At 39.0% G+C, this 19688-nt stretch overlaps 1 protein-coding gene across 50 annotated transcripts in view; it reads left to right on the top strand.

Moving 5' to 3' along the window:
- Positions 1-19688, top strand: part of USP54 (ubiquitin specific peptidase 54) — a 128127-nt gene that overhangs the window by 40234 nt on the left and 68205 nt on the right. For 16 of the 50 annotated variants that reach the window (XM_060406645.1, XM_060406636.1, XM_060406640.1 and 13 more), the window contains one exon: positions 3446-3491. The exons of 26 other annotated variants lie outside the window; for them this stretch is intronic. The gene's annotated coding sequence lies outside the window, so the exon portion shown is untranslated. Of the gene's footprint in view, positions 1-3445; positions 3492-7759; positions 7836-19688 lie in introns of those variants that run through there. 8 more of the 50 variants (XM_060406647.1, XM_060406631.1, XM_060406637.1 and 5 more) reach the window with 1 other exon arrangement.

The following is a 19688-nucleotide window of genomic DNA, read 5'->3' as shown; positions in this document are numbered from 1 at the left end:
TGTCCCAGTGCTGCTTTTGGCTCGCTGGTGGGCAGGGCTGGGTTCTGGGGCTGGTGTCAGTCTGCTGGTGGGTAAGTAAGCCTCCAGTGCTAAAGGATAGAGTGAAGTGAAGTAAAAGTTGCTCAGTTGTGTCCGACTCTTTGCAACCCCATGGACTATACAGTCCATGGAATTCTCCAGGCTAAAATACTGGAGTGGGTAGCCTTTCCCTTCTTTAGAGGATCGTCCCAACCCAGGTCTCTGCATTGCAGGAGGCTTCTTTACCAGCTGAGTTGTAAGGGAAGCCCAAGAATACTGGAGTGGATAGCCTATCCCTTCTCCAGCAGACTTCTCAACCCAGGAATTGAACTGGGGTCTCCTGCATTGCAGGTGGATTCTTGACCAATAGAGCTATCAGGGAAGCCCAAGGGATAGAGGGAGGACTCCAAAATGATAATTGTTAACACTAGTATCCTTGCGGTAGAACAAACTCCAAAAAAATGGCTATTGCCAGTGTTTGTGTTTCCAGGATGAGCTCCAGTTATCTTCCTACCTCTGCAGAAGGCTCTGCAGGATCAGCAAGTTGTCTGACCCAGGCTTCTTTCAAATTACTGCCCCTGTACTGGAATTCAGAGCATGTGAGATTTTTTTGCATGTCAAGAGTAGAATCTCTGTTTCTACAGCCTCTGGCTGTTTCCTTTGCAAGCTCCTCTAGCCCTCACAGCCAGATGTTCTGGGGATATCATCTTCCTGGTGCAAGACCCCAACTGAGGAGCCCAGTGTGGGGCTCGGAACTCTCGTTCCTTAGGGAAGACCTCTGCAGCTGTGATTACCGTCCGGTTTGTGTGTTGCCCACCAGAGTGTCTTTACTGCATCTCTGTGCCTTCTGCCCTTCTGCTGTGGTTCCTTAGTTATACTTTTAGTTATGGAAGATATTTTCGCCAGTATTCAGGTCATTCTCATAGATACTCTATAAATTGTAATTTTGATGTGCCTGTGGGAGAAGGGGGCTTCCCTGATAGCTCAGCTGGTAAAGAATCTGCCTGCAATGCAGGAGACCTGGGTTCGATCCCTGGATTGGGAAGATGCCCTGGAGAAGGGAAGAGCTACCCACTCCAGTATTCTGGTGGGAGAACGTGAGCTCAGGGTCTCCCTGCTTCAGCATCACACCTCCATACTGTACTCTTTGGAGTATAGTTTTTTTCTTTTTAAAATTTCTTTTTTCGTTTTTTTGTTTCCTAGTCTCGGTATGTGAGGTTTTAGTTTCCTGACAAGGGATTGAACCCAGGCCCTCAACAGTAAAGCGTGGAGTTCTAACCACTCGACCACCAGGAATTCCCCAGGAGTACTTTTCTTTATATCAGTGTGGACTCGTAGGTATTTATTTTACACTTTGGGTTAATCCAGTACTAATTTTTTTTCCCCCTCATATTGTTTCAGATTTGGCCATTGGGAACTCCTTTGGTTGTCTCCTATGTACCTTTGATATGCCTCTGTCAATTTAGGATTTTTGTTTTCTTTTTGTCTTCAACATTTCTTTACTTTTGGACATTACAGGATGCTCCAGGCTCATCTCATGTGTTTCCTCTTCCAGGCCTAAAATCATACATTTCTCCGAGGAATCTTGGATTCTTTTATTGGAGAACAGGTTTTGAAACCAAGGTATCAAGTCTGTAGGACTTCGCTGGTGGTCCAGTGGTTAAGGCTCTGAGCTTCTGCTGCAGGGAGCATTGGTTTGGTTCCTGGTTGGGGAACCAAGATCTCACATCCTGCCCATGGCGTGGCCGAAAAGTTAAGGGGAAAACAAACAATGACTAAGGTCTAGGTGTGCTTGTTGCAACTGGGATGTCATTGGTTCTAAGCATTCTCAGCTGATAGAGCAAATAAATATATGGGTATATGTGCTTGTGCTCAGTCGAGTTTGATTCTTTGCGACTTCCTGGACTATAGCCCACCAGGGTTCTCTGTCCATGGAATTTTCCAGGCAAGAATACTGGAGTGGGTTGCCATTCCTACTCCAGGGGATGTTCCCAACCCAGGGGTTCAACTCTTGTCTCTTGTGTCTCCTGCATTGGCAGGTGGATTCTTTTGCTGGGAAGCCCATATGGGTGTATACATATATACATATCTATAAATATTTCTAGATGTAACCGTCTATATTTTATTTAAAAAGTTTTTTTGGCCATGCCACTCAGCACATGGGATCTTAGTTCCCCTACCAGGGATCAAACCTCATCCTCTGTGCTTTGGAAGCACAGAATCTTAGCCACTGGATTGCCAGGGGAGTCCCCCATCTGTGTCTTTAATAAGCTAATCACAAGTTCATTCTTCAACTCTAATCCATTACCACATGGATAATTTTAGCTTTTTCCCTCTTATCTGTATCTTCCCATTCAAAAATTAGGAAACCTTCCACCGTCTTCCATTCATTTACTTAATTATTCAATTCCAGTATACATGTGTCTTCAGAATTGTTAACCTGTACACCTGTGGGAATGTACTCTACTAGCTGGAATGTAGTGGTAATATACAGTTCCTTATGCCTTTAGGCTTACAAACTCTAGTCATTTCCAGGGTTAAGTCAGTACTTTTATCCACTACCCCCTTCAGTGAGATTGTTTAATATGTTTGTATCATTTTATTATGCAAAATTTTGAACATATATAGAAGTAAGGAGAAGAGTGTTGAGTCCGCCTGTACCCATCACCAGCTTTGTGAACTATTAAGTACATGGTCAGTTGTGGTTTTGTTTATTCTTCCCCTGCTTCTCCCAAGACAACCTATAATTATTTTGAAGTAAATTCCATACATATTATTTCATCTGTAAATATTTCTAAATGAGACTTACCATAATTTAACCAATCCCCTAATGACAGACCTTTAGTTTTTAGTTATTACAAACAGTGTAACTGTAATATATTTTTATATTATTTTTGCAAACTAGAGGACAAGTTTTTAGAATTTGAATTGCTGAAACAAAAGGGTATAAGCATTTTAAATTGAGAAATACCACCAAATTCATTTTATTTCTACCGGGAGTGAATGAGAATTTATCCCTCTCCTCACTCTCACTTGGATTCACCCAAGTTTTAAATATTTGGCATTGTGAGATATGAAAGGTGATAATATTTTTATTTTGCATTTCCTTAATTATGAATCCTGGAGAAGGAAATGGCAACCCATTCCAGTATTCTTGCCTGGAGACTCCCATGGACAGAGGAGCCTGGTAGGCTACAGTCCACGGGGTTGCAAAGAGGTGGACACGACTGGGTGACCTCACTGTCTTTCTAATTATGAATGAGATAGGACATTTTCCCTATCTTTATTGATCATCTACTTTTTTTTCTGTGAACTGGACATTTAAACTGTTTGTTTAAGGAAAGAAAATAAATTGGTACGAAGGAGTATATCCTTTCTCAAAACGTTAATACTATGCTGTCGTATTTCCCCTTTCCCCTGTTTATAGTTCAGATCACCGACTGAGGAATGGCGCATAAGTCTCTTTAATGAAGGTAAATACTTGCCCATTTTTTTCCTTTCCTCTGTCCTCCCTTTTCACTTACCAAAAGTTCATCAGTTGTTTGCTTTCTTTGCACCCTGAGCACAGTCAAAATTGTTTATCAAACAGATGATTTTAAGTCAGCTTTTGAGTGAGCACTCTGGGGAAATTTGCCCAAAAAGCAACAGGACGGATTTCTACAGATATGTCGGGGAATGTTTGTAGTTGTTTAGCAAAGGGTGTGTCCAGCAAGTATCATTTCAGGCTGCCTCTTCATCTGTTGTCTTTCTACCCAAACATAAAACTTGTACTCTGACTTTTGTGGATGTGCCATTTTCACCCTTATTTTTGTCAAAGTGAGTTATCTTGTCCATTCACTTTGAACATTTCTATTATCAGTAGTATTACTGTTGGCTTCTTGATTAGAGAAATGATTAATTGCATTCTGTCCTGAATTAAATGACAGTGTCAGAGACTAAGAATGCCTTGATAGCCTGATTTTCGTGCTTATGTATACTTTAAAAACAGCTATTCAAAATCTCATACACACAGAAGTTGTTTGCCAAGCATTTGAAGCCCATTTACTTTTACCAGGTGACAGCTGCTATTGTTTATGGAAACCTAATTTAAACCACAGACATGAAACAAAGAGTGCCCTTGTTTTGCAAAGAGGAAAACTGTGATTTAAAAAAAAACAACAACCAAAAAACAATTAAAAATTTATTGACATATAATTCACATAACACAAAATTTAAAGTTTTATAATTCAGTGGTTTTTAGTATTTTTAGAGTTGAACAACCATCAGCACAGTCAATTTTAGAACATTTTTGTCACCTCCAAAAGAAATGGTTTATCTCTTAGCAGTCACTTTCTATTTCTTTCACACCTCCTCGCAGCCCTAGGCAACCACTAATCTACTTTCTATCTCTGTAATTTGCCTATTATAGGTGTTTCATGTAATTGGGATCATACAACAGGAGATCCTTATTACTGGCCTTTTCACTTACTGTTTGCAATATTTACATGTGGTAGCATGTATTAATCCTTCATTCTTATAATGTCTGAATCCTTATTCATCTGTTGATGTATGTTTTGGTTGTTTCTGAAACTGTTGGCCATTCCCCTCTCCAGGGGATGTTCCTGACCCAGGGATCAAACCCGTGTCTCTTGAGTCTCCTGCATTGGCAGGTGGGTTCTTAACCAGCTGAGCCATCAGGGAGGCCGAGTGATTGGGAGGAGTATTCCTGTTTTGGAGAAGGAGCAAAGATGAACAGGAATTGGACTATTGCCTACTTTTTGGTCTTTGGTGGTTGGCCTCAGAATTGTTGTGGCACTGGTGGGTGTGTCACTTAGCTTGCTGATGCATTACAAAGAGTGGATACTGAGGTTCAAGGTCTAGTGGAAGTTACTGGTTCACCATCTTGGACCCATTTGACTCTAATCAGTTTTTGTTGTGTCCTCAGGCTATGTCATTCTTTTAAAGCTTGTGCCCTGCCCCCTTCCCTCCTGTTTCACCACCAGGAAGAAACTTAAGTCAGACCAAATATGGGCCAAAGAAGATTGTTCAGTAACAACCCCCAAACTAATAAGCCTCTTAGCATAAAACCTAAGACAGTGAGCCATGTGGCACAGCAGTTCTCCTGGGTTCCCTTACCCTCCTGCTCTCCACCCCAGCGCCCATTCCCAATAAAGTCTTTTGCTTTGTCAGTACATGTGTCTCCTCGGACAATTCGTTTTCAAGCCTTTGGAAGGGGTCTCCCGGCAACATCTTGACCTAGTAATCATGCCACAAAAACACTCCTACAAGCAGTCTGGCACTCATCTAGCACAAAGCTGTAGTTACTTAATTTATTTTTGGTTGAGAGGGCCAGTGGTTGACACAGGGTTCTCTTTATGAGATAGAATCTCTTATGCAGTCTAATCTCCTATGAAAAGGAAATAAGAAAAGTCCAAAAATAACTTTTACAAGGCAGAATGTGAGTACACGGGAGAGTTTTGCATGAAGTATTTTCTGAGGGGCTTCAAAAAAGATTACAGTCCATTAATGTGAGATTGCCTGTGGACCACCTCCCTTACCTGACTGAGATGAGAAGTCATGTTATTTAGTTGCATTGTAACCAGGGTTGAAGCTCTGTAACTCTGCCCCAGTACGCCAGTTTTATTTGATTAATTCCATGAATTATGAATGAATATGTTGACTTAAAAATATTCACAACCTAAAGGTTGAGAGAGATATTTTATTTGGTGGAAATTTTTAGGGTCTAAGTCCAAGAGGCAGCATCTGAAGTAACTCTGAGAGATCACTTGGAGATGAGGGAAGGAGCCAGGTTATATAGAAGTTTTTCAACAAAGGGGAGGTAGTCTGAACATCAAAAAATTGTTGTAATTGAAGAAAGCCAGAGATCCCCATTTAAGGAATTTAGCGCTTTTCTGTGCATGGGAAGATACAAGAATCTGGGCTCATTGTAATCATTCCTTGCTTATGTAACTCACTTATCTGGAGCTGAGCTTCTTTGGTTGTTCAGGTGGTAAAGAATCTGCCTGCAATGCAGGAGGCCCCAGGTTCAATCCCTGGATTGGGAAGATTCCCTGACAAAATGGCAACCACTCTGGTATTCTTGCTTGGGAAATCCCATGGACAGAGGAACCCAGTGGGCTACAGTCCATGGGTTGCAAAAAGCTGGACACAATTTAGCAACTAATGCTTACCTGGGGCCAGTATCCTGTGTTTTTACATCGTGAGCTTCTTTTCCTCAGGGCCCATTATAGAAGGTAGTTGTAGTCTGATGGCTGCCGGTATACACACGCACGCGCACACACACACACACACACACGTATATAAATGAAAGTGTTAGTCACTCAGTTGTGTCCAACTCTTTATAATAGCCCTCTTTACATAGGAGGGCTGCAATTGCTGATGACTGTGACATCCTTGTTTATTGATATGGCAGGAAATGTTCCATTTCTGGAATATAAACCATCTCTTAAGGACTTGATTGGAGAGGTTAACCCTAATATTTGTACATTCTTTTTTTGTATCTAGCACTGATCATAGAAATTTTGTGCCCCACATTTTGAAATGACACTAACATCCCCATCTTCCACCAACCACTAGGAGACCTGAATTAGAATGCTAATGATGAGCAAAAGAAAAGCAATAGTATCTATTTTTTTTTTTTTTTAATTTGGGCACTTTCCTTGTTGCAGAAGGACTACTTTAGTATATTGTTAAAATATAAGAGCTGAATTAGTTTTGGGCAGTGCCTGCATTTGTTTAGTTTTACCAATAAATCTTAATTAAATCTTTAAAGAAATCAATTTATACGTATTATCTCAACCTGTGGAAATAGAGCAGACCTTCCTTCCTATTTGGCGAGGGTTCTGCTGGTAAGTTTTTTCATCAGTATGCTTATAGAACAACTCCTTTCAATAAAACTGGTTTATAACAGGGAGTAAGTAGTTCATAGAAGGGTGTGTGTTGGTCCTCCAGGGCCTTTGTGCCCTGCCTGCAAATGTAAGTTCTGGGTGGACTGATCACATGTTTGGGGGTAGGACTCTGCCTGCTGATAGTTCTTGATGATATAATTTGTTTGGCCTCTTCCCTGAGAGAAGTAGGGAAGATCTTTCACTGTCTTTACTTTTCAGGTTGGGACTCTGAGATTTCAAGCTTTTAAAAATGGATTCTTGAATCTAGCAGCTCATTTCACACAAAAATTTTCTTTAAGAATATCTTTTTTTAAGGTAGTTGAAATAGTTTTGCCTCTTAAAATGATTTAATTCAATTTAAGTCTGGATAGTCTTAGAATTGTGAATTAAGGATTTAAATAATGCATTGTTACGTGTTTTCTAGTGCTTCTTTTGACTGTTAGTGCAAAGGACTGTTTTTTAGTGCTAGCCCTCCATTTGAAAGCAGCTGCCACTCTGTAGACCTTATTGTTATACTGCTGACCTTTGTCATCAGGAATGCCCCTGGAGGAAACTGACTCCTAAATGTTTTTCTTAAGCCTCTATGAAGTTTGTGATATGTCCTTTCAAGTTACTTTTGGTTAGTTTCTTAAGTTTACTTTGTGTTAGCTGGAAGCTCCATCTTTTTAGCTTTATCATGAGTTATCAGTGCTGAGCTCCTGGTAGGTGGTAAAAAGAATTGTCCTTTCCCTGTTACCCTGTTCTGTGGGAAGCCTTTGTGGTTTAGAGTCACAGTTTCCCATTGTTGTTAGCTGCGTCTCCTCCCTCCGTACCCTTCCCTCCCTAGAACTCTAGCTCTTCCCTTGCCCCTCCCCATTCCTGTATCTCTCGTCCCACAAATGCCCTTGTGATTGCTGAAGGCCTTTTGCTGGGAGTTGAGCCTGCTCTCTGGTGAGTGTGTGCTTATGGTAAAACGGGATAGATGGAGGGATGGAGGGAACTGATCAGTCTTTGTGAAGTGTTGCTTTTAACAGCAACAGTTTAAACTTTGAAATTGAGGTTACAGGACTCTTAACTTTCAGAAGGCTTCTTTAATGCTGACTGTTGTTTCTGTTCTTCCCTCCTCTGATTCAATTATTAAGGCTTTAGAAAATTGATTTTTATTATTGGTTTAAAAACCCATTCTCATAGATTTTCTTCAGCTTATAAAATTAAAGATAAAGGATGTGGATTTAAATTTCCTTCAGACAGAAGATTATTTGTGATTTCTTTATATTTATTTTCAGTATTAACATATTGATAAAAGTAATAACAGAGAAAAGATTGTATTTTGTGGCTAAACTGAAAAGTAGCACTTATTTCAAGAACCGGAATGATTCTTTTTTCCTCTCAGCAGAATGTTGGCAAAATTCACTAAGATTTTGGCAATATATTGTCAGTTCTGGGAAATGGTTTGCTGAGTACTTGAGGATAACAGATGCTTCTGGGAATTATTTTTGGGAAGTTAGATTTGTTCATTAGCACCTTCTCTCTTGAGATGTGAGATCTATAATCTTTTTGTAAGTAAAATATTTAATATTTTGGTGCTCAGCTTAAGGCAAATATCACTTTCATAATGGGCTTTCTATTTCCTTGGGTTATACATTTTGATTCTCAACTAAAAAACTGTGTGTGTGTGTGTGTGTATTGGCACTGAATGGATGATCCTATGGTATTTTAAACAGTTATAAAGTTGTAAACCTTGGGTTCTTAAGAAGTGCTGCTAATTATTGTTTTTATGGAAGATGATATAAAGGAAAACTTACTTGTGGGATTTCATTAAAGTTCAGTTGAGTCACTTATTCAAGTGATAGGTGCACTTGTATGATAATGAATTCCTGAGCTCCTACTGTGTGACAAGTGCTAGTTCCTATGGTAAGTGCTTTGCATTTACTTCTAATTTCCAGTACAACCTTGTTAAGTAGGTAGTATTATCCCTCTGGGAAAGAGTTGTGCATGAGTAGAACATGGGTTTTACTTTTCTGGAAACTGAGGGAAATAATGCCTACTTGGTAGATTAATCATGAGAATTAAAGGATGTACCATTTGCCTTGTGCCTAGCATAGAGTTGGTGTTCACTAAGTGATGGTTTCCCAAGTGGCACTCTTGGTAAAGAACCTATCTGTCAATACAGGGGACACAAGAGATGGGGGTTTGATCCTTGCATTTAGAAGATCCCCTGGAGAAGGAAATGGCAACCCACTCAAGTGTCCTTGCCTGGAAAATTCCATGGGCAGAGGATCCTGACAGGCTGCAGTTCATGGTCTCGAAGAGAGTCGGACACAACTGGGGAATGGGACACAGAGCACAAGTGGTAGCTGCTATTATTATAATCTTACAGCTGGAAGAGTTGCCGAAGGTCTCTTCAGTTGTCCGTGGTAGAAGTAAGATCTGAGCTGGCTTAAAACCGGGAGTCTGGTAGCATGTTTTGCTTGAGTATTGTGAAGGCTTCTAGAGTAGACTCAGTGGATTCCTGCCCATGCCTCCCCTCCTCCTTTCCTTGGTATCCTCTGTCACCTTCCCAGTCATGTGCTTAGTGTCTCACACTGGAGTTGCTTGTGCCATTCAGTGCCACTGTTCTCCCGGCAGAAATGAGTCAAGTCAGTGCAGTCAGTGGCTTTTGAGAGCCATCATGCTTTCATTATTGTTTGTGCTGAAATAATTTGGGTAATGGTAAGTTTATAATGATTCATAAATAGTGAATGGTTGTAATTGAGCATTTAAGTTAAAGAAAAAACCTCAGTGGTTTAAAAAATTAGGAAAAAACTTTGATTCTAAGATATTGAGCTAAAGGATAGTATAAGGCAACTTTATTTAATGCGTAGTTATCATTTTGCTGTCTTGGTGCCTATAATTGCTGTTGATTCTCTTTCCTTTATCTGCCATTGTTACTGGTTTGGATATTAGCTGTATATGAGTAGAATGTTGTGTTTGTCCTACTGGCTATTAGCTAAAGTATCTTTCTTCCATAGACCTTTGGGAAACAGAAGGTACGATTTAGATATGATACGATTTAGGAAGTAGATTCAGGGAAGAAATAAAGAGGTGACTGATTATGCTTATAACTGAGTTATCTCTAAATTGAAAAATGTGTTTAAAAAACTTAGTTCTTCATTTATTTATTTAACAGTCATTGAACATTTGTTGAAGGTGAGGCAATGTAACTTTCTGCTTTGTATTCTAATAAAGCATTTATGTATTGGGTAAGCACTGAATAACAGAGTTCCTGAGACAGAGTAAGTCCCAGTTGGTGGGGAACAGTATTTAGAAAATCTTTTGGGAAATGAACTAATTATAAATGACTACTCCTTTCTAATAGGGTGTGAATGTCATTAGTCATCATTACTATAACTTACCAGCTGAGTGGCTTCTTCAAACAGGTTTGTTGAGTGGAGCGGATTTCTAGTATTAGGAAGTACTGGGAAGATGAAGCCGCGGCAAAGATAATACAGATGACTCTTGGACAACAGGGGATGGAACTTTATCGGTCCACTTATATGCAGACTTTATTCAATAAATGTACATATTCCTTATTGAGTAAAATGCTGGGCATATATGGAGAACAAATCTTCTATTCTATTTTAAGGGGAACAGCGATACTTGAGGTTGGAAATATGCATGGGTTAAGACTGGAAGACCGTTTAAGTCCTAGGAGTTTTGACTATAAGTATTTTGCCACTGAAGTTTCCTGAGCTAAATATTGATGGTGATTGTTCAGTTGCTTAGTCGTGTCTGACTCTAGGACCCCTATGACTCTGGATTGCAGTACTCCAGGCTTCCCTGTCCTTCACTGTCTCTCAGAGTTTGCTCAAACCCATGTCCATTGAATCCATGATGCCATCCAGCCATCTCATCTACTGTCGTCCTCCTCCTGCCTTCAATCTTTCCCAACATCAGGGTCTTTTCCAGTGAGTTGGCTCTTCACATCAGGTGGCTAAAATATTGGAGCTTCAACTTTAGCATCAGTCCTTCCAATGAGTATTCAGGACTGATTTCCTTCAGGATGAACTGGTTTGATCTCTTTGCTGTCCAAGGGACTCTCAAGAGTCTTCTTCAACACCATAGTTTGAAAGTATCAATTCTTTGGCGCTCAGCCTTCTTTATGGTCCAACTCTCACATCTGTACATGGCTACTAGAAAAACCAATAGTTGAATTGTATTGAGAATGCATTATTTTTGGAATATATTTTCCTTCTTTTTGATATTGCTTTCTGTTTGTGCTATCAATTATAGTTTAATCTCGTAGAATTTTTATAGTAAGTGTATGTATGCCTGTGTTTGTGTGTATAAGAGAGGGAGGGAAAAGGAAAGAGAGACAATTGGTATGGGGATGCAGTTTTCATAATCATAGCTACTACTTATGGAACTGCTATTTTATATCTGGCCCTGAGTATTAGAATTTTGTTACAGTACTCTCAATAAATCACATTTATTACAGATGGTAAAAGACCTGAACGTGATGGAACAGGATTGGAATGTAGGTTCATCTTATTCTTCTTTATGATAATTATCATCAAAACATTTATTAATTTTTGTCATCAAAACATTGATGCCTCATTTACTAAGTACTAGATACTGGGCTAATTTTACACACACACACACACACACACACACACACACACATATACTATTTCATTTAATCTGTGTAAGAGTTCTATGGGAGACATGTTATTTTTTAATCCTACCTGGTTATCAGAGACTTCAATAATTGATTCAGTAAGCTGGTCAAGATGACACAGATGTTAAGTGATAGGGTCCAAAACTGTTCTGCCCTGTGAACTCTAGCTCCCTGACTTTTAGAATTCACATAGTATTCTCTTAGAATGGTACCTCCTGGATCCCACTGTGAGCATGGTGCTGCTGAGGCTGTGTAACACAGTTGCTCCTGCAGAGGCTGTGCTTTCAGCCACTGTGCTCTTGCTGCTGTCTTGCTGCCTCTCTTATTTTACGTGTGCCCAGTTGCTTCAGTCATGTCCTGCCATGCTTCAGTCATGTCCTGCCATGCTTCAGTCATGTAGCCCGCCAGGCCCCTCTGTCCATGGGACTCTCCAGATGGGAATACTGGAATGGGTTGCCATGCCCGCCTCCAGGGGATCTTCTCAGCCCAGGGATCGAACCCTCTTCCCCTGTGTCTCCTGCATTGCAGGTGGATTCTTTATCCACTGAGCCACCTGGGAAGCCCACTGCCTCCCTTACAGATCAGTAAATTATCTATATAGCTCTGGATCTCTGTAACGAGGGGCTAAGTAGCATGCAACTGTCATTTCTTAGTTATTTAGTTTGTCACTTATAACAGTGAAACTTGCCTTGTTTTTTTTTTTTTTTTTTCCAGCTGGTTTTGGACGGATTTGTGGTAAATGACAGTGTTCCAAGTTCTCACAAAAGAAAAAAATAAAGCTTTCTGTCCTTTATCAGCATAGAGTTTTTCTTGTTGTACATGATGTAATAATTTGAGGCTGCCAAAGTCCAACCCACAGGAAATTGTTTGAGTTGGGTAGCAGTATTCACTGGGGAGTTTGCAATAATCAGCCCATAAATCAACAAATAGTGTAGCCTTTTTTTTATGGTTGTAGATGCTATCTCTTTTTATTTTTAAGTGTGAATCAAAAGCAAATATTGATTCACTTATATAATCTTCATTAGGAAAAAATGTCTGCAGTATCTCAAGCTAGATATGGAGATTTGGGGGACTCATTTAAGGAGAGTCAGAGTTTATCAGAATGTTGGAATTGGTTGTTCTAGGTACTTCAAACATAAAGTTTCCTCTTTAAATAAACTTTCAGTGATTCAGTGCCTGTTATATTCCACTTCTCTGTGGAATGAGAGATATCCTTAAGGAATATATGAGGTAGTCCCTGTACACAAGTAACTGTAATATGAACGAGGATGGGAATGTTCATCTTGGAGTGGAGGATGAGTGAGGGGCACTTAATAGGGGCTCAGATGTCTGATCAATTGATCCAGCTATATCTTCTACAAATTCATTTGTGAATGAGTGAGTAGAAGATGTAGCTGGAAAATGGTGGTAAGGTCTAATGACTCTCAAACTTTGTGTAACTGCCAGAAATATTTAATTCCGTTTTATAAGTTAGTAGTTAATTTTACTAGCAGAATATGTGAATATAAAAACATGCAAAATAGAAAAAGAAAACAAAATAAAAACATGCAATGAAAAAGCACTATCATGAACATGAGTCAGCAACAAAAACTGTCAAAGTAGGTCCTGCTGACTGCTTTGGTTTTCTTTAAGTTTACTGTTTGTTCTTGTTTTTGCCCTGATAGTGGAATAAGTGGACAGGGAAAAAATTATGGGAGAGAAACTTGTGAAAACTCCATCCATTAATTTCTCCCCTTATGAATTATAAAAATGCCATTTTTTAAAAAAAGTACCATTTTTCTCTAGCCAAAAGAATCCTCATCACTAGAAGCCATTGAAAAGGGGAATGGTATGGCATTTTAGGAGTCCTCTGGTGGTCTCATATGCAGCAATGGAGGTCTGACGATGAGTCAGTAATGTGGTGTAGTAGTCCAGTGGGGAGAGGATCTGAACGTAGCAGCAGTAGCAATGAGACTGGAATGAAAAGAAATAGAAATCGAAATCTAGCCTCCTGTTTTTAAATAGGCAAGAGTTACCAATTATTAAACAGCTTTCAAATTGTTAGGATCTTAGGTGTCTCAGTGATTAGTTACCTCTGGTCCAGAGTCCTTTCATTCTGTTTTTAGGGAAAATGAGTTTAAAATCCAATTTTAGTTTTACTTGAAGAAAATTGTAAACTAAATATAATTTATCCATGAATTATAGATAATTTAGAAAATAGAGAAAACAGGGGGAAAAAATGCATCACCCTAACAAGACCCCTGTCCTTTTACATTTACTTTTTCTTGATCTTACAGATTGAAAAACTTTTCTAATAGTTCTTTCCAGATAGAGCAAGCTCTGAGAAACAGACTTCTGAATTAATGGGACTTAACCCATTAACTGCTGAACTGTGAGGGTAAACATGATAAACCCATAGATTTCAAACAAGCCTTCACTGGATTCTTAAGTTTCCCACGATCACAAACTATTAGTCCACCTACACTTGTAGAAAGTTAATCCTCCAAATACCTTTGTTCCCCACTGGGGCCAAGCTTTCATCTCCCTCAGTGAAGTATTTGCATAGTTAAAAAGTTTTTTGTTTTGAACCAATTTGGGACTTACAGAAAAGTTGTAAAGATAGTACAGAGTGTTTTTATTTTTTTAATTTTTAATTTTTATTTTTACTTTATTTTACTTTACAATACTGTATTGGTTTTGCCATACATTGACATGAATCCACCACGGGTGTACATGCGTTCCCAAACATGAAGCCCCTCCCACCTCCCTCCCCATACAGAGTGTTTTTAGATATCTCTTACTCAGCTTCCTTTAATGTGATCATCTTGTATAACTGTAGTACAATGATTAGAACCAGGAAATTAGCATTGGTTCAGTACTGTTAAGGAAAGACCTTCAAGCTTCACTAGTTTGTTCATCATTATTCTTTACTGAGGATTCCATCTAGGGTCTCACATTGCATTTCACACATTTTTCTTCGTTAGTCTTCTGTGTTCTGTAAAAGTTTTTCAGTCTTTCTTTGTCTTTTACAACTCTGACATTTTGGTAGAGTATTAGTCAGTTATTTGGTCAATGTCCCTCAATTTAGATTTGTCTTTTTTTTTTTTTTTCCTCATGATTGAACTGAGATTATAAGGTTTAGGCAAGACTATCACAGAAATGTGTTCTCAATGCATTATTAACACGGGATTCATAATGTCATTATTTATTTTTGCTGGTAATGTTTGACCTGATCACTTGGTTCAGGGCCTTTCTGCCTGGTTTCTCTATAGTAAAGTTAAAATCTTTCCCTTTGTACTTAATTAATATCTGGTTGGAGATATTTTGATACTATCGTTTGCATGAATGTCATAAAATTCTCTATGCATGGAATTAGTAGTATTACTTAGAGACCTCACTGAACTTCATTTAATGATTATGAAATGAATTTCCTTAAGAGACTTATCCCCTTCCAGGGTACTTGTACCTTATTCCTGGTTTCATCAAAGGACCCTCAGGTTCTGCAGGAACAAATCCCTCTAGTCTTTACTGGTGTCAGTCACACTCGTATCCCATTCATAATGAAGTCTCCAGTGCTAATAAGCTATATGTCTCTGAACCCCCTTCACCCCACTGTCTCTTAGGGTGATGGGCTCTTCCTGTGGCCCAGTGTCCTTTCAGGCCTCATTTCTCTTTAGGCATAAGCCAGTTTCATTTCACCAAACACTTGAATGACTACTTAGGGTTTTTTCAGAAATAGAGGCTAAGAGCAGCTTAGCTGTTTGGTGTGGAATACAGTAGTGGATAGTTAGGGTAGCTGCGTCTGTAGCCTGGTTTGATACTTTGGCCTGAGAAATATGGCAGCACAGCGTGATGTATTGTGTATACTCATTGTGAAGTAATCATTCTCTGTGTTTCATTAATACAGAGAAATAAACTGATTTTTTTTTTTCCTGAAGGTCATCAGCTAGAGCTTTATTGCTCTAATGCTGTCAGTCTTAAGCCTTTTAAATTTAGCCCTGCCATTTCTCCTCTGTCAACTGTGGATCTGTAGTAGAAATATTACAGTCTGCCTAAGAATGAAAAATCCAAATGTAAACCAGGCAGTACAATTTAGCTCTATTTAGTGCTAAGGAAATTGTAAACTATGAATAACATTAGATGTTTGATTAGTGAAATACAAATTTATTACTATTACTGAATTCAAAGTAGCTTTTTGAATTAAATATTTTTTCAAGTAACATGTATGATAGAAGCCCATTTTCTGTAATATGATTCAGATTCTCTGGGTCCTGGAGCTTATATAATTTAGGGGACCCACTTTAAGGAAAACATTTTTTAAAAAATAGAAAATTGAATATTGGGCCTGAGGGCCTGTGCAAGAGAGGACCTTGAAATTTAATCTTAATGGTTTCTTGTTAAGTCTGCTTCTGGATGTGGGAATCTGCAAAAAGTTTGGGACCCACTGTTTTCTGTCATTTCACACAGGGGAAAGGTTTTTACCCTGCCCACAGGAAGTTAGTGTGTTCAGATTGGGAACAATATGGGACATAAAGCTTAGTAACTGCATTTCACTAATAGGTAATAGGTAATAAGATGACATGCTTCCTTCCCAATTTTGGCTTCTAAGCTTCCTAGGAGTATACCTGATGTTAGAGACAACAAAGTGAGGCAGGCTGTTTTGACTTAGTAAATCCCAGTTGTAATGATGATTAAAAAAGTAGATTAAAAGTAGATTACCTTAAAGATTAAATAAATATAAGAATTTGTGTTCAGATTTTTAATTTCTTTGTTCAACCTTGGTGGTGGTGGTGGTGGTTGTTAAGTCGCTCAGTTGTGTCCGACACTTTGCAACCCTGTGAACTTCAGCCCTTCAGACTTTCCTGTCCTTCACTATCTCTTGGGGTTTGCTCCAACTCATGTCCATTGAGTCAGTGACGCCATCCAACCATCTCATCCTCGGTCACCCCCTTCTCCTCCTGCGCTTAATCTTTCCCAGCATCAGGGTCTTTTCCAGTGAGTCAGCTCTTCACAGCTTTTCACATCAAAGTATTGGAGCTTCAGCTTCAGCATCAGTCCTTACAATCAATGAACATTCAGGACTGTTTCCTTTAGGATTGACTGGTTTGATCTCCTTGCTGTCCAAGGGACTCTCAAGAATCTTCTCTAGCACCACAGTTCAAAAGTATCAATTCTTTGGCGCTCAACCTTCTTCATGGTCCGGCTCTCATCTGTACATGACTACAGGAAAAGCCATAGATCTGACCATACAGACCTTTGTTGGCAAAGTGATGTCTCTGCTCTTCAATGTGCTGTTTAGGTTAGTCATAGCTTTTCTTCCAAGGAGCAAGCATCTTTTCATGGCTGCAGGCACTGTCTGCAGTGATTTTGGAGTCCAAGGAAATAAAATCTGTCATTGTTTCCACTTTTTCGCCATCTATTTGCCACGAAGTGATGGGACTGGATGCCATGATCTTAGTTTTCTGAATGTTGAGTTTAAGCCAGCTTTTTCACTCTTCTCTTTCACCCTCATCTAGAGGCAAGAGCAAAGAGTTTTTTGCTTTCTGCCATAATGGTGATGTCATCTGTGTGTCTGAGGTTGTTGTTATTTCTACTGGCAGTCTTGATTCCAGTTTGTGATTCATCCAGCCTGGCATTTCACATGATGTACTCTGCATGTAAGTTAAATAAGCAGGATGACAATATACAGTCTTGATGTACTCTTTTCCCAATTTTGAACCATTCTGTTGTCCCATGTCTGGTTCTGACTGTTGTTTCTTGACCTGAGGTTTCTCAGGAGGCAGGTCAGGTGATCTGGTATTCCCATTTCTTTAAGAAATTTCCACAGTTTGTTGTGATCCACATAGTCAAAGGCTCTATTGTAGTCAATGAAGCAGAAGTAGATGTTTTTGTGGAATTCTCTTGCTTTTTCTATGATCCAGTGTGTGTTGGCAATTAGATCTCTGGTTCCTCTGCCTTTTCTAAATCCGTCTTGTACATCTCGATGTTGTTGGTTTATGTACTGTTGAAGACTAGCTTGAAGGATACTGAGCATTACCTTGGGAAGCATGTGAGATGAGTGCAGTTGTGTGGTAGTTTGAACATTCTTTGGCATTGACTTTCTTTGTGATTGGAATGAAAACTGACCTTTTTCAGTCCGTGGCCACTGCTGAGTTTTCCAGATGTGCTGGCATATTGAGTGTAGCACTTTCACAAGATCATCTTTTAGGATTTGAAATAGCTCAACTGGAATTCCATCACCCCCACTAGCTTTGTTTGTAGTGATGCTTCCTAAAAACGCCCACTTGACTTTGCATTCCAGGAGGTCTGGCTCTAGGTGAGTGACCGCAGCATCATGGTTATCCAGATCATTAAGACCTCTTTTTGTATAGTTCTTCTGTGTATTCTTGCTACCTCTTCTAATCTCCTCTGCTTCTGTTAGGTCCTTGCCATTTTTGTCCTTTATTGTGACCATCTCAGTGAAATGTTCCCTTGGTATCTCTAAGTTTCTTGACGAGATCTCTTGTCTTTCCCATTGTATTGTTTTCCTCTACTTCTTTGCATTGTTCACTTAAGAGTGCTTTCTGATCTCTCCTTGCTGTTCTTTGGAACTGCATTGGTTGGGTATATCTTTTCCTTTCTCCTTTGCCTTTCCCTTCTCTTTTCTCAGCTATTCTTATGGCCTCCTCAGACAACTCGTTTGCTCGGACCAGCGTGTTCTCTTGACAGAACTCTTAGTCTTTGCCCTGCTTCATTTGGTACTCCAAGGCCAAACTTGCTTGTTAGTACAGTTATCTCTTGAGTTCCTACTTTGCATTCCAATCCCCTATGATGAAAAAGACATGTTTTTTGGTTTTAATTCTAGAAGGCCTTGTAGGTCTTCATAGAACTGTTCGACTTCAGCTTCTTCCGCGTTAGTGGTTGGGGCATAGACTGGGATTACTGTGATACTGAATGGCTTGCCTTGGGAATGAGCTGAGATCATTCTGTTGTTTTTGAGATTTCACCCAAGTACTGCATTTTGGACTCTTGTTGACTATGATGGCTACTCCATTTCTTCCAAGGGATTCTTGCCCACAGTAGTAGATATAATGACCATCTGAATTAAATTTGTCTGTTGCCGTCCATTTTAGTTCACCGAGTCCTAAAATGTTGATGTTTACTCTTACCATCTCCTATTTGACCACATCCAGTTTACCTTGATTCATGGACCTGACATTCCTCTACATGTGGAAAGGTAAGTGTAACTCCCAGCACAGTCAAGACACATAACAGTTTCATCATGCTGGTACTGCCCCTTTGTAATCAACTCTTACCCTCACCTCCGACTTCTGGCAACTACTGGTCTATTTTGACTTTCGAATTTTAATTTTGACTTTTCTAAAATGTCATAAAAGTAAAATTGTATAGCATATGACCTTTTGAGTCTCATCATAGTACATTTGAGATTCATCCATATTTTTTTTGTGTGTTAGTATTATTACTTTCTATTGTTGAGTTTAATCTATGTATGCACCATTTACTAGTTGGAGAACATTTGGGTTATTTCCAGTTTTCGGTGATTATATGTAAAGGCACTGTAAACATTTGTATAAAGGTTTTTACGTAGCATAAGCTTGTATTTCTTTTTGGGTAAAATACCTAGAAATGAGGTTGCTAGTTCAGATGGTAAAAGTACATTTAACATTGTATGTAATTGCCAGCAGTGTCATTTTGCATTTTTGTCAGCTGTTTGGGAGACTTTCAGTTGCTCTGATTCTTTTTCTCTAGCATTTGTTGTTGTCAGATTTTCAATAACTTCTTTTTGTAGTTTTTGTTTTTAGCTATTTAATATGCTTGTAGTGTGGTTTTAATTCCGTCCCCCTAAAGACTAATAATAATGGTAAATATCTTTTTATATGTTTATCTGCTATTTAAGAAAATTGGATAATTTTGCTCATTAAGTTTAGAGTGTTCGATGTATATTTTGGATACAGATCATTTGTTCATTATGTTATTTGAAAATATTTTTTAATCTTTGGGTTGTCTTTTCATTCTCTTAATAGTGCCTTTCGAATAATAGAAATTCTTAATTATGGTGAAGTCCAATTCTATGTTTCTTTTTTCTTTTATGGATTGTGCTTTGGTTTTGTCTCTAAGGAATCTTTGCTTAGCCCAAGGTCACAAAATTTTTGTCTTCTAGAATTTTT

This window comes from Ovis aries, chromosome 25 (assembly GCF_016772045.2).
Source record: "Ovis aries strain OAR_USU_Benz2616 breed Rambouillet chromosome 25, ARS-UI_Ramb_v3.0, whole genome shotgun sequence".
NCBI classification, from domain to species: Eukaryota; Metazoa; Chordata; class Mammalia; order Artiodactyla; family Bovidae; genus Ovis; species Ovis aries.
Note: the sequence above shows the minus strand (reverse complement) of the source record. Positions and strands in the feature narration are given on the sequence as shown.